Here is a 16,417-nt window from a genome sequence, read left to right on the forward strand (position 1 = left end):
CTTTTCTCTTTGTTGATCCTTAGGAACTATAAAATCATATTTTATTATTAAAAAAATTTCAAAATTTGTTCGTAGAAATACCTCCGTTCGACGTTTCCAATGTGCAAACTCCCTCTTGAACTTTGGTAGATTGAGGCTTGGTCTGGTCATTGATTTCTTTGCTTTGATCAATGGTTAGTCCTTCTAAAGCGTCTTCGCTCTGATACCACTTGTTGATCTCGGTGTGGCTGACTAGAGGGGTGAATAGCTTGAAATAAGAGTTAGAAATTTCTCTTACTTAGAACTTAGCAAGGACACAAATATTAGATAACTAACATAAAATAAATGAACAACATAAAATAAAAGAGACAGAGATTTTTTACTTGGTTATAACCACATAGGTTAGATTTCTACCTATGTGGTTGTTAATCCAAGATAGTTGCAAAGCTCCACTAAAAATCTCTCCTTTGTTGAAGGTAGAAAAGTCTCTTACACTCTTTGAAAAACTCGGGTATTAGCTAGGAATTGAATACAGAAGTTGTTATAAAATTCCTAGGTCCATGAGTCTTTTTATAGCTCCTGAAAAATATTACCTGTAGCTTGAAGGCACCCTCTAACGTGATAACTTTTATCCACCAAAGATAAAAGTTTATCTTCGGCTAACGACTATCGAAGGTGCCTCTAATAGGCTAGAAGAGGCCTTCGACACTGCTAATGAAAGATGTCTTCCAAGCTATTTAAGGCGCCTTCCCTGAGGCAGATTAGCTCCTTAGTTGATCTCTTCGCAAGAGTGATGCTCCAGTTAACCGAAGTTGAGCTCATCCGAATCCAACTTCGACCTTCTCCTCGAGCAGGCTTCCTTCCTGGCTTCTCATCCCTCAAACATTGTGAACATCCTTCAAACATCGTGGATATATTATTGTAGCACAAGCAAGCCAACTAAAAGTAGCAGATTCAATATCAATCTAACATAGCCAAAAAAAAACATCAAAGGTCAAAAGTAATCTACTTCAAATATATTATTGGAATTTGAATATAACTAGCCAACAAAGATGTGGATGTAAGTGTAAGGCTCGCACTTGTATCATTATAATTAACTAATAAAAATATTGAAATTTACTAAGCTGAAATTAGAAGAATATATGTAGTTCATTTCAAATGCAATAAAATGAATTCATGTACATATCTATTCATAAATATGATCTTGTATGCATTCGGCTACCTCAAAGCACACTTCATTAATTTCTTCTTGAGAGTACTCTACTTTTTTAAACTGTGAACACACATAAATTATATAATCTTAAAGAATACAAAATATTTAATCGAAAAAAATGACAACTAAACAACTTATAATTATTTTAGATAATAAAGATAATATTACTATCGATCGCAGTGCATCCCCCTTAATTGGTGCAACTTTTTCGATAATTTGTCTCATAAATGTCATCACGTAATAATCGCATTGTTTCATATCTGACTTCTTAGGAGCCTACGTTAAAAAATATCAAATTGTTAATGACTAATATACACATTAAAATATTTGATTGAAATAGAAGTACACATACCTTGATTACTTCCCATTATTATCACTATTGAACCTAATTTTAAGCTTTCCAAAGGATGTCATAGAGTCCAGATTTAATCTGTTGATAAAAAAAAATGAAAAAGCATATCAAAATTCCAGTAATGGATATGTGAAGTTGGTCATCTATTCCTATCTAAATGAGTAGTATAGTAGTATATGAACAGAGTGCTATTGAAAAAAAGATGCAATACCACAATAGTCAAACAACAGCAGAGAAATACCATAGCAGTCAAAGAAGATGCAATACCACAACAGTCAAACTAAACATACCACACGATCATGACTTATGCAATAGCTAATTGTATAAGACCTGAATAAAAGGGCCAAATTGAACATACCAAAGCATCCAAAGTAAGAAAGCACCCTCTTTTATCTGGAATGTCTCACGCAAATACAGTAACCTAGCAAGCAAAATTCTGGAAAAAACAATAGGAAGTTATTTGAATTCCTCAACGACATTAAAAAATGGTAATTGAAAATAAAAATAAAAACAAATAGAACCACAAGCGTTGCAAGGTTAAACTACTGTTTCCAACTGTTTTTCACTATTTCCTCCTGTTACAACCATTTTGGAAGGAATCAAAGGTGAGGAAAAAAGAGCCAAGTTGTTCCCTTCTTTACCCTTTTTGCCCTACCACCTAAGTAGACAAGGGAAATGATTACTATCACTCCTCTCTTGCTTCTATTTAAGCTCCCATCTTCTCAAGTAGAGATAGCTTTAAGGTAACAAACAAACTATGCAAGGAAAATAAGAATAGGAATGGCCTCGGTAAGGAACAAAGTGTCAAATTAGAAATATTGCCAATGAAAACTATCACTCCTTAATTCATAACCTTAATTCATACAACATCCAAAGTGATGATTGAGCAAAGGTGTTTCAGAATTTTCTCATTCCAATCAATCAAACTAGAGAAGCTAGATGGGAAGGATCCATATTTAGTGATGACATGACAATTAACCTTAAGATTACCTGCTCTGTGTATATTGGAAAGGAACCTCAAACATGATAACAAGTCTTCCATAGTGTCGACCAAAATCTATACCTTCAGCAACTTTACCCCTGCAATAGCATATTAATTAACTCTTAATATTGAGTTCTTAGTACAGATACCAAGAAGAAAGCATACACTGAAATGTGCATATGAAATAAGACAAAAATATAATAATATATAATTAGATAGTTACTAGCAAAACCTAATCCAAGAAGTTGAAAGTTCTAATTAAATGACTTGATTTTTCCACACAGGAGATAACCTAGTATGTCTGGATTTCTGTAACTATAATATTCTTTATTTATCTATTATGTATTCATATTGATAAGGTTGTTAGCATAGATTATTACCTTCTCCACAAAATTAGCCCACCAAGAGAACCCGAGGAAGATGATGAAGAAGAACGGCCCCAAAGATCCCAAGTTCTCCTCAATCCCAAGAACAGCCAGCGCAAAGAAGTGGTGGAGGAGGTGTCGAGGAGGCACAAAGGAGTGTTTTGGCAGAGGAGGCACGGAGAAGTGCAGGCAGCTAGGTTTTGGCAGAGGAGGCGTTTTGGTGGAGGAGTCGTAAAGGAGAAGTTTTGGTGGAGGAGCGGTGCTTCGCAGAGGAGAGGCGGAGTCACGATGCTTGGAGGAGTCGTGAAGAGGAGAGGAGGAGTCGCGATGCTAGGACGAGTCGCGAATGAGCGGTGCTTGGAGGAGTAACGAAGGAGGAATCGCGAAGGTTTTTGTTTGTGGAAGAGTTACGGAGAAGTGGCAAGCCGCTGAGTATAATTTTTAGGTTTTGAGTTTTTTTTCATGAAGTTTAAAAAAATCATGGTTTATTATCATGTTTTTAGGATTCAACAATATTTGATAGACAACAGTTTAATAAAATTATTGTATAAGCAATGCTAAAAGACAATAATTTTAATAAAACTATTGTCTTTGACCTACATTAGACAACAGTTTTTTAAAAAACCGTTGTCATTTAAAAAGAAATATGATGAACAACAACAGTTTTTAATAAAATCGTTGTTAAATGGTAAAAAGACAACAGTTTCTTAAAAAATCGTTGTCTATTAGGTGTGGTTAAATCTAAAATTTCTTGTAGTGCTTACTTGAATGGTTAGATTGTAATGCATACCTTGATTAAAGATTATGCTTATGTTTGTTTCAAAAATTCATACGAATACTCCTTTGGTTTAATTGTTAAATCATAAAATATATTATAATTTTTTACTACACAAAGGGGTGTAGAAACATGATATATGAATTCTAAACTCGCACCAATAGTTGTATCAAAGTTAGTTTAATTGTTTGTCGTATGGATTTTGAAACAAGATTATATATGTTTTTAATTAGTTTTTACCATGTAAGAAAATTAGAATGGATTTGATAAAATTATTTTTCTTACAAAATGAATAATTAAGATAATATTTTTAATTATTTATGATGAAATATGATTTTACCTATACTAATTGTCTTACCAAAATTAACTATAGATAAATTGATTTGGCAATTTATCTGATAATCTTGCAATCAATTAAAAGAATTAACAATTGTTGTAGCAAAAAAAAAGTAGAATTCGCCACCCCAACGACTCCACACGATTTGTCTCATGACTATTTATATGGAGATAAATTGAGAAATTATAGTTGTGCACTATGGGGAGGATTATTCATTCGACTTTGTCAAGAATCGACCTCTGCTCATTGTAGCAAGTTCTGGCTTGCAATAGCCAACTCAACTCTGCCTCGTGGACTAATTAAAAGAATTGACAAGAAATGTAAATTGATCAATTAATTAATTAATATAAAATAGTTTATATTATGCCTATATTACAAAAAGGATGATCCAATGACTCTCACTGATTATTTATCCTTAAATTATGAATATGTGATTATGATATATATATATATATATATATATATATATATATACAATTTTGATATCATGCATACTTTTATATGAGGGACGGTGGGTGACATCTTATATGACAATCTGACGAAGCCAAAAGTGAGTTCTTTTAATCATTCTCTCATCTGCATGCAACTCTCTTATCTCTCCTGCATGCAAAGTGGTGCTGATTTCAACAAACCAGCACCACATTAGTGCGGGTTTCATTGTTATTTTTTTCTAAACAACACCATCATTGTGCTATTTTTTTTTTTCAAAATGTGGTGCTGATTTTTTTTTCAAAATATGGTACTATTTTTTTCAAACCAAAACAGTACCCACATGGTGTTGTTTTTTTTCAAACCAACACTATGTTGATTTTTTTTTTAAACAACACCAACATGGTGTTGTTTTTTTTTTTTCAAAATATGATGCAATTTTTTTTCAAACCAACATCACGTTGATGCTATTTTTTTTTTCAAAATGTAGTTTTTTAAAAATAGCACGTATTGTTTTTTCTCAAAACGTGTTACTGTTTTTTTCAAACCAACACCACCTTGGCGTTAATTTTTAAAATAACACCAAGTGGTGCTAGTTTTAACAAACCAACACCACCTTCCATGTAGGAGAGAGAAGAGTCAACACCACTTTGCGTGCAAGAAGAGAAGCGAGTTGTATACAGATAAGAGAGAGATTAAAAAAATTTATTTTTGGATGCATTAGATTGCCACATCAGTTGTCATCCACTGTCACTCATATAAGAGTGTGCAGGATATTAAATTGTGTGTGTGTATAAAATTTTATAGTATAGTTACTAGAATTTGACAAACATATGTAAAACATGTTATATCTTCGAAGTAATGAGATAAATATTTAAATTAAAATATCTTATTTAGAATATGATTCAAAATTTAGATCAAACCATAAAGAGAAAAATAAAATAATATATTTTCACCGCCTTCCGTCAACATGGTTACATGATGAACACTACCACAGTCAGTGTCTGGCTCATATCATTGGGGAGCTTGGATGTCGAAAAGTTGTGTCTTCCATTGGCATAAGTGATGTGGATTGGATGAAACTCTCATGCCTTCGGCTCATATCATTGGGGAACGTGTGACTACCATTTATTACAATTCAATATTGATGGGTTAACTTAACATATAAAGATAATCAGTGTCATATTGTTGGACCCTTATCAAACATGGCGCGAATTACATAGAGGTTGCATATGATATAATTGAGTTCTACCTTTTGGGGAATTATGATAGGCTGATATCATTTAAGGATCACAGTTGGCTAATTTAGCTCTATGTACTCACTAAGGAATTATGATTTCCTGTTTCTATTAAAGGGCGATGGAAAATGTCATAATTAGTGAAAGGTAATTCAAAACATAAAAGCTCACATATTTTATCTTATGAATTATTTAAAATATTCAGTAATATTATTTATTTGTTTTTATTTTAGTATATTTACAATATGGTATCTCGAAATCCACTTATGTGATACTAGATCGAAATAAATTAATTGGACTTAACTATTCTTACTTGTTATAGAAATTTAATGATTGTTCTGGCATCTAAAAAGAACACGTATTCATTGGATGATGTTGGTGCGGTTAGCACTAACGGTCTAACTCAAGTTTTGATGAATGACAAATCAGGTTAAGTTAGGTTTGTCGTGATCTAACACTCTGACCGAGTGTGCAGACGAAGTCCAGACAGGTCGACGGGCTGACTGGATGTCTGGCACAAAGTCTAGACAGGTCGACGGGCTGACCGGATGTCTGGCAAGAAGTCCAGCTAGGTCGACGGGCTGACCGGATAGCCGGACGTCTGGAAGGTAAGTAAGGTAAGTCACTGGAGGGGAGTGACTGTGAGGACGCGTTCCCAAGAAGGGTGTTAGTTACTACTCGGAAAACCTAGAGGTTCCACTGTACAAAAATTTTGTACAAAGGTCTGAACCTTTTCCTAGCTACCATGTGTTCTTTTAAATTAAATTTTGGATCGCCTGCGGAACTTAACACGTTTGATCCAAAACATAATCTATTTGTTCTTTTAGGTTTTGACTTGGATCTCCTGCGGAGCTTAACACGTTTGACCCAAATCACCTTAAGTTATTAATTCCATTAAATATTAATTTCCATAATTGGTTCCCAGTACTGACGTGGCTAGGCACATGGCCTTCTTGGATATGGGAGCAACCACCACCGACTAGACAAAACCTTTTATAGAAAGCTAATATTTAATTTCCTAAAATAACTTTAGGTTAACCGAAAAGAATAATCAAATCACAAGGAAAAAAACAAAAGAACACAACAACGAAAAACATATTCGAAATACTAGAATCGTAAGCCTCTTGTATTTGGTATTATTTCCATAAATAACTAGTATGATGCGGAAAAGGAAAAACTACTAGTTATACCTTCTAGAAAGACCTCTTGATCTTCTACCGTATTCCTCTTCTAACCTCGGACATTGTGTGGGCAACGATCTACCAAGATGAGAAACCACCAACCACCTTCTTCTCCTCCTAGCTAGGTTCGGCCACAACAAGGAAGCTTCACCAAGGAAGAAAATCAAAACACCAACCAAGCTCCAAGAGATGCTAGCTTTCTCTCCTTCTTCTTCTTCTTCTCCAAGTAGTGTCCGACCACCACAAGAGCTCCAAGCAAGAGATAAGTTTCGGCCACCACAAAGAGGAAGAAAAGAAGAAGATGGCCGGCCAAAATAACTTTCTTCAAGCATGAAGAATTTCGGCCACCACCAAAGCTCCAAGGGATGCTAGAGACGAGACTTGCTTTCTCTCCTTCTTCTCCTTCCTTGATCCAGCCACCAACAAAAGCTCCACCAAGAAGATAGGTTTCGGCCATCAAGAGGAGAGGAGAGAAAGGGAAGGGTCGGCCACCATACCAAGGAAAAAAGAGGGAGAAAAATAATAGAAGTTATGTCTCATGAAGGCACCCCACCCCTTCTTTTATATTCCTTGTGTTAGAGTGTATACTGAAAGCCTAAGCTTTGTAAACATTCATTATGAATAAAGAATCACATTTGGTCAAATTGTCTACATTTAGTTGTAGTTGTTCAATTAATTTATACTGTAGATAACATAGTATGTGGTGTCACATGCAGAAGATGATGTTATCAGTACCTTATAAATTATAAACAGTAGCTCACGACCAAAATGGAAAGGAACAAACCATTAGAAGGTCGTAGTGTAATTAGGTATCAGTTTATCTTGACTGTATAATTACACTAGTACACTTAGAGTGTATTGAGTAGGACCATTTGAGGTCGTTTCTTTTATGCTGATTTTATAAAGAAACAAAGACCTCGGTTATTATGGAAGTGTGTGCTCTTAATCCTGATATAATAACAAGCACATATATTTGATATTTATTTCTTTAATTTATCAATGGGTGAGATTTAGTTCGATGAATCAATAAGCCCGATAAGTAGGGAAATGGTATCACTTATAGTGTGTGTTGTTGATTATAGAAGGAAACTGTGTCCTAGAGATACTAGGTTGATAATGTCCCCAAGAGGAACTCATAAGGATTGTCATGTTAAACCCTGCAGGTGGACTTAGTCCGACATGACGATAAGGTTGAGTGGTACTACTCTTGGACTAAGATATTAATTAAATGAGTTGTCAGTAACTCACTTAATTAGTGGACATTCGATATCTTAAACACAGGGAGACTAACACACTCATAATAAGAAGGAGACCAAAAATGTAATTTGGGATTGGTGCAGTAGTTCAATAATAGTTCTCTAGTGGAATGAATTATTATTGATAAAATTAAGTTGTGTGTTCGGGGCGAACACGGGATGCTTAATTTTATCGGGAGACCAAAACCAATTCCTCCTCTCGGTCCCTATCGTAGCCTCTTATTTATAGAGTACTATACCCAACTATACCCACCTTCTATACCCACCAATGGGGGGACCAAGCTAGCTTGGGAACCAAGCTAGGGCCGGCCTAGGTATAAGATTGGGTGGCTGGCCCTAGCTTGAACCCAAGCTAGTGGGGCCGAAATTAAATTAAAAAGAAATTTAATTTTAATTTTTATTATGTGGAAGATATAATTTATTAAAGAGAATTAAAATTAAAATATCTCTCTTGTAAAAGATCTACAATAGATTAAAGAAAGAGATTAGATCTCTTTCCTTATTTGTAGATTGGTGAGATATTTTATTTTCTCTTTAAAAATTATTCACATGTTGTAAAATTAAAATTATGGAAATTTCTTTTTATCAACCATGAAGAGATTTTTGAAGAGAAATTTTAATTTTAAAATTTCCGGAAACAAATTAGGAAGTTTTAATTGTTGATTGAAACTTGTCCAATTTGTTCTTCATGATGTGGCCGACCACTTGAATTTAATTGGGCAAATTTTATTTTATTTTTCTCAATTAAATCATGTCAAGGAAATTAAGGAAATTTTATTGTAATTAAATTTCCTAATTTGCCTAGGCCAAGAAATATAAAAGAAGGGGTGAGGGTGCCTTCATGAGACACAACCTCTATAATTTCTCTCCCTCTCTTGTTCCTTGGTGTGGCCAGCCATCCTTTCCCTCTCTTCCTCTTGTGGTGGCCGAACCCCTCTCTTTCCTTGGAGCTCTTGTGGTGGCCGGGTACTACTTGGAGAAGAAGAAGAAGAAGGAGAGGAAGCGAGCATCTCTTGGAGCTTGGTTAGTGTTTTGATTTTCTTCCTTGGTGAAGCTTCTTTCTTTGTGGCCGAACCTAGCTAGGAGGAGAAGAAGGTGGTTGGTGGTTTCTCATCTTGGAAGATCGTTGCCCACACAACGTCCAAGGTTAGAAGAGGAATATGATAGAAGATCAAGAGGTCTTTCTAGAAGGTATAACTAGTAGTTTTTCCTTTTCCGCATCATACTAGTTATTTATAAAAATAATACCAAATACAAGAGGCTTACGTTCTAGTATTTCGAATATGTTTTTCGATGTTGTGTTCTTTTGTTTTATTTTTCCTTGTGATTTGATTGTTCTTTTCGGTTAACCTAAAGTTATTTTAGGAAATTAAATATTAGCTTTCTATAAAAGGTTTTGTCTAGTCGGTGGTGGTTGCTCCCATATCCAAGAAGACCATGTGCCTCGCCACGTCAGTACTGGGAACCAATTATGGAAATTAATATTTAATGGAATTAATAACTTAAGGTGATTTGGGTCGAATGTGTTAAGTTCCGCAGGAGACCCAAGTTAAAACCTAAAAGAACGAATAGATTAAGTTTTGGATCAAACGTGTTAAGTTCCGCAGGCGATCCAAAATTTAATTTAAAAGAACACATGGTAGCTAGGAAAAGGTTCAGACCTTTGTACAAAATTTTTGTACAGTGGAACCTCTAGGTTTTCCGAGTATCAACTAACAATTGGTATCAGAGCTAGGGTTTTGCCTCTGTGTATTTGGTATTAGTTTAATTATGCACATGTCATACATAATTTAGGCAGGATAATAGTAGGATGTGCTAACTTTGTGGATGCAGGATCCAACTATTATGGCTTATAGTTATTATGTGTGTGATTGGACCCTTGGACATGTCAAGGGCATTTTATTGTGTGTGCATGATTGTATTATAAAATACAGCAGGAGCTGTATTTAGTTTTATTAGGATTTTATTTTTTGATCTAGTAACATGTACATTCATTTTATGGAATATAGGATTGATGGATGTAAATTTTATTTTATGTTCGATCTAGTTTACATGTACATTCCTTCGAGGAATATAGGATCAAAATGTAAAATTTTATTTATGTCGCGGATCAAATCTTGCAAAGCGTGGTACCTTCTAAGGACCAGAGGCGCAGCGGAACTAGGAGCAAGATGGATGTGACAGCTAGACACGGTGGCAGTGGCCAAATATGGCAGCAGCTTGGGATGACAACACACGGAGGACAACAAGAGATAAAAGCCATAATAGTTGAAAATTAGATTTTCTATTTATTGCTTTTATATTGTGTGCATGTTAGTTTACATATTTAGTAGGCTAGCATAGTTAAAATTCCTCATTTATAAATAACTAAGTGGGAGAGAGATTTTTAAGTAAATCTCATGGTCTCCATTACTGGTTTGTAAGTGATGCAAACAAGCTTGCGCGTTGGCTCTGAGTGCCTTCCTCCATAACGGATGAGCTTGTTTGTGGATCACTAGAACAGACTTCCATTTTTGGATGACTATAGGAAGTTAATTAAGAGCGTGTGATCTTCCCCAATTGAAGGGGCATAATCTTATTAATGGACTTAGTGTCAAGTAATGGTATACACTTAGACACATCTAATAGTATCCTCCCCATCGGAGTCACTGCTATTATTTGTGTGACCAAATGATACCAACTATTAATTTTATTTGTCAAAAAGTTAGGTTGACAAGATAATAAAATTAATGGGTTAAAACCCTCCTTTTACAAATGTTGAATTTGTATACGTCCACACTAACGTGGCATGCAAAATTCACGGTGTTTGAGGTGTTGGTGAATTTAAATAATATTGTTTGAGGAATCAATATTTTTTAAATTCAAAAGTTTTTGACCAAATATTTGATCAAAGACAGATCAACTATTAATTTTATTCGTCATAAAGTAAAGTTGACGAGATAATAAAATTAATGAATAAAATCTCCTCTTTGATTTTGTATACGTCTACACTATCGTGGCATACAAAATTCATGGGAATTTTTAAGGAGTTGATCTTGACCAAGTATTTTTGTGATTCTTAGGATTTAAAATGTTTGTCAATCCCCTAGTAGTCATACTTTAAGAAAGACTTAGTAATCCCAATTGTAATGATTGGAAATAGGACTTGGACATTAAGGTAGACTGTCTTCTTAGAACTAAGAACAATATAGGTGTATTTAATTCATTAGTTGAAACATGTTTAGTGGTGTTATCTACCAGAACCTGGAGTGTAGATACAGATGCCATTAATCATGTCCGCAATTCATTGCAGGGTTCCAGGAAACCCGACAACTAAATGAAAATTAAAACACCGTCCACATGGGCACTACTGTAAAAATGGTAGCTGTTGCAGTGGGAGATGTTTATCTTTTGATAAGAATAAAACATGGATTTTTGAGTAATTGTCTTTACGCACCAAGTTTAGAAAGAACTAGTTTTCAGTTTCTAAAAGAACTTGATATTCTACCTCTTTTAATAACAAAGTTGTTATTAAGAAAAAGAGGGAAGTTATCTGTTCTGGTACGTTGGTTGGCAATTTATAAATCCAATAACTCTCACGATGCAACAAATGGAAATTAGTAACACAACTTCTAACTTTAAGAGAAAGTAACCTTCGGAAATGAACCAATTATATCTTTGGCATCTAAGGCTAGGTTATATTAACTTGAGTATGATTCATTGGTAGCTGATGAACTTTTGGGTTCATTAGTAGTGGAAATCTTTCCAACCTGCGAGTCTTACTTGAAAGGAAAAATAACCAAGAAGCTTTCAAGTCTAAGGGGTATGGAGTCAAAGATATGTTGAAATTGGTTCATTCTGATTTGTGTGATCCTATGACTATCCAGACAAGAGGTAGTATTGAATATTTCGTCTATTTTATAGACAACTATTCAAGATACAAATAAATTTACTTAATGTACCGCAAGACTAAGTACTTTGATTAGTTCAAAGAGTACTAGGCTAATGTGGAGAAACGACAAAGTAAAAAGACACTATGGTGAAATCATAGTGGCAAGTACCTCTTGGGAGAATTTAGGAGTCACTTATCAGAAGTAGGGATTCAATCCAAACTAACTGCACCTGGTACACCTCTGGTGTAGTAGAAAGAAGGTATAGGATTCTTATGGAAATAAGTAGATTGATGATGAGTTATTTTACCAAATTCATTTTAAGGATATACTCTGGAAACGGAAGTGAACATAGTACCTTCCAAAGTCAGAACTCTCTATTCATATAGAATTGCTGAATAGGCGTAAGCTTATTTTGAAGCATATTTGGATCGGGTAGTCCAGCACATATGCTGAAGAGAGACAATGATAAGTTGGACAGGAATTCACTTGCTTGTGGGTTATCCTAGAGAAATGAAAGTAGGTTTATAGTCTTAAAAATCAGAAGGTCATTGTTAGCATCAATGACCAATTTTAGAAAAAGGACTATGTAATAAACCATGTGCCCATAAGAAAACTTGTTCTTAAGGAAATAATAAAAGACATGTCTAATCTAGTACCAATTGTACAAGATGAGATACCACAAGGAAACTGCAACACGTATCACAAATGATACACAATTGCAGAAAGTGCCTTGTCGTAGTGGGAGGGTTGTTAGGTAACCTAAAAAGATTCATGTTTTGGGAGAGTTTTTGGACTCGATCCCTGGAGGACATGAACCTGATCTCCGGACATATGACGAAGCACTCCAAGATAAAGATGCAATATCTTGGCAAAGAGTAATGAATAACAGAATTAGAATATATGTATTCTAATAAAATCTGGAAGCTTGTAGAACCACCAAATGGTGTAAAAGCCTTTGGGTATTAAAAGGTCTATAATAGGAAAAGAGGGATAGACAGGAAGGTAGAAACTTTCAAAGCAAGGCTAGATGAAAAAGGAAACTTTTTCACTGGTAGTCATGCTTAAGTCTATCCAGATTCTTTTATCTATTTGGTAAGTGGATGTCAAGACAGCATTCCTTAATGGAAGTCTTGAAGAAAGCATCCATATAAAGCAACCATAAGGGTTCATTGCAAAGGGCTAAGAGCATCTTGTGTGCAAGCTCAATCAGTCTATGGACTGATACAAAGCTTCAAGGTCTTGGAACATCCAGTTAATCAAAGTAATCCAGACCTATGGATTCATTTAGTAACTGGATAAGTCTTGTGTATACAAAAGGTGTGATGGAAGCGTGGTGGTATTTCTTGTACTATACGTAGATAACATTTTTGGTAGTTGGAAACAATATCAAACTGTTGTCAGAAGTAAGGGTATGGTTGTCCAAACAATTCGATATAAAGGACTTGGGAGAATGTATATATTCTTGAGATCAAAGTAATAAGGGATCGCAAGAAAAGAATATTTTACTTATTCCAAGCTTCATACATTGGAAAAATCCTTGCTCGTTTTAAGCATGCAAAACTCCAAGAAAGGTTTCTTACTTTTTTATGATGGAGTAACTTTATCTAAAGATATGTCTCTGTAGACATCAAAGGAGATAAAGGAAATAAAGGCAGTTCTTTATGCTTCGGCTATCGGAAGCCTAATATATGCTATGCACGAGATCAGAAATCTGTTTTGCCAAGGGCATAGTTAGCAGATATCAAAGTAACCCTGGACAAGGACAGTGGACTGCAGTAAAGCATATATTGAAGTACCTTAGAGGCGCTAAAGATTATATGCTAGCTTACAAGGCAGTTAATTTGGTCCTAGTGGGTTGCATAGATTTTGGCTTCCAATCGGATAGGGATAATAATAAGTCAACCTCGGGGTTTTGTGTTTACTTTAGGAGGTAAAGTCATAACTATGGAAGAGTGATAAGCATAGGTGTTTTTCTGGACTCCACCATAGAAGCTTAGTATATGGCAAGCCTCTGAGGTAGCCATAAAAGCTGAATGACTCAATAACCCCAAGATAGACTTAGATATGATTTCTGGTTTGTCCAAAGATTGTTACAATTTATTGTAATAATGTTAGTGCAGTAGCAAACTCGAAGAAACCATAAGTCTATAAGGCAAGTAAACACAATAGAGCGCAAGTACCACCCAATACGAGAAATCGTATAAACGAGGAGAAGTTGTTGCTGCCTAGATTACATCAGGTGATGACCTATAGATCCTTTCACTAAGGTCCTTAAGGCAAGAGCTTTTGATGGGCATGTTGAAGGGTTAGGAATCAGATGTATGACAGCAGATATGGCAGCTTAGTCTTTTAGTATAAGTGGGAGATTGTTGGAGTGTATATTGAAAGTCTAAGCTTTGTAAACATTCATTATGAATAAAGAATCACATTTGGTCAAATTGTCTACATTTAGTTGTAGTTGTTCAATTAATTTATACTGTAGATAACATAGTATGTGGTGTCACATGCAGAATATGATGTTATCAGTACCTTATAAATTATAAACAGTAGCTCACGACCAAAATGGAAAGGAACAAACCATTAGAAGGTCGTAGTGTAATTAGGTATCAGTTTATCTTGACTGTATAATTACACTAGTACACTTAGAGTGTATTGAGTAGGATCATTTGAGGTCGTTTCTTTTATGCTGATTTTATAAAGAAACAAAGACCTCGGTTATTATGGAAGTGTGTGCTCTTAATCCTGATATAATAACAAGCACATATATTTGATATTTATTTCTTTAATTTATCAATGGGTGAGATTTAGTTCGATGAATCAATAAGCCCGATAAGTTGGGAAATGGTATCACTTATAGTGTGTGTTGTTGATTATAGAAGGAAACTGTGTCCTAGAGATACTAGGTTGATAATGTCCCCAAGAGGAACTCATAAGGATTGTCATGTTAAACCCTGCAGGTGGACTTAGTCCGACATGACGATAAGGTTGAGTGGTACTACTCTTGGACTAAGATATTAATTAAATGAGTTGTCAGTAACTCACTTAATTAGTGGACATTCTGTAACGACCCGGCCCTCTTGGCCCATTTGGAGGCCCATTTGGCGACCCTCGGGTCGTCGACCGTCGGCCCTTATGTCGTCGGCCCATTTGGCGACCTCTCATGTCGTCACTAGGACTTTCCACCCCTGGCAGTGGATTTTTGCCTCCCCCAGGATTCGAACTCTAAACCTCCAGGCTTAAGTATTAGAGTTTATGAATCCTGGTAACCAAGTGAGATGATCTCACTTGGTTACCAGGATTCATAAACTCTAATACTTAAGCCTGGAGGTTTAGAGTTCGAATCCTGGGGGAGGCAAAAAATCCACTGCCAGGGGTGGAAAGTTTTTATTGTAACGACCCGACCCTTTTGGCCTCTTGGGCGGCCCTTGTGGCAGCCCAACTAGCGGCCCTTATGTCGTCGGCCCATTTGGCGACCTCTCATGTCGTCGACCGACGACCCTTTGGCCGTGCCGTTACTCACTAGGACTTTCCACCCTTGGCCAGTGGATTTTTGCCTCTCCCAGGATTCGAACTCTAGACCTCCAAGCTTAAGTACTAGAGTTTATGAATCCTGGTAACCAAGTGAGATGATTTAAGTTGGGAAATGGTATCACTTATAGTGTGTCTAGAGTTCGAATCCTGGGAGAGGCAATAATCCACTGGCCAAGGGTGGAAAGTCCTAGTGAGTAACGGCACGGCCAAAGGGTCGTCGGTCGACGACATAAGGGCCGCCAGTTGGGCTGCCACAAGGGCCGCCCAAGAGGCTAAAAGGGTCGGGTCGTTACAATAACTCTAAACCTCTAGGCTTAAGTATTAGAGTTTATGAATCCTGGTAACCAAGTGAGATGATCTCACTTGGTTACCAGGATTCATAAACTCTAATACTTAAGCCTGGAGGTTTAGAGTTCGAATCCTAGGGGAGGCAAAAATCCACTGCCAGGGGTGGAAAGTCCTAGTGAGTAACGACACGGTCAAAGGGTCGTCGGTCGACGACATGAGAGGTCGCCAAATGGGCCGACGACATAAGGGCCGTCAGTTGGGCAGCCACAAGGGTCGCCCAAGAGGCCAAAGGGGCGGGTCGTTACACATTCGATATCTTAAAAACAGGGAGACTAACACACTCATAATAAGAAGGAGCCCAAAAATGTAATTTGGGATTGGTGCGGTAGTTCAATAATAGTTCTCTAGTGGAATGAATTATTATTGATAAAATTAAGTTGCGTGTTCGGGGCGAACACGGGATGCTTAATTTTATCGAGAGACCAAAACCAATTCCTCCTCTCGGTCCCTATCGTAGCCTCTTATTTATAGAGTACTATACCCACCTATACCCACCTTCTATACCCACCAATAGGGGGCCGGCCAAGCTAGCTTGGGAACCAAGCTAGGGTCGGCCTAG

General features: G+C 36.1%; 1 long non-coding RNA gene across 1 annotated transcript in view; it reads right to left on the bottom strand.

The window, feature by feature from the left end:
• Positions 1-1,203: 1,203 nt before the first annotated feature.
• LOC121999870 overlaps positions 1,204-16,417 on the bottom strand; it is a 41,596-nt gene continuing 26,382 nt past the window's right edge. Inside the window, exons 2-5 of the long non-coding RNA XR_006116814.1 lie at positions 2,535-2,624; positions 1,903-1,980; positions 1,545-1,622; positions 1,204-1,468 (exon numbers count right to left, since the gene is read on the bottom strand). This is a non-coding gene — a long non-coding RNA (uncharacterized LOC121999870). The remainder of the gene's footprint in view (positions 1,469-1,544; positions 1,623-1,902; positions 1,981-2,534; positions 2,625-16,417) is intronic.

This window comes from Zingiber officinale, chromosome 7A (assembly GCF_018446385.1).
Source record: "Zingiber officinale cultivar Zhangliang chromosome 7A, Zo_v1.1, whole genome shotgun sequence".
Lineage (NCBI taxonomy): Eukaryota > Viridiplantae > Streptophyta > Magnoliopsida > Zingiberales > Zingiberaceae > Zingiber > Zingiber officinale.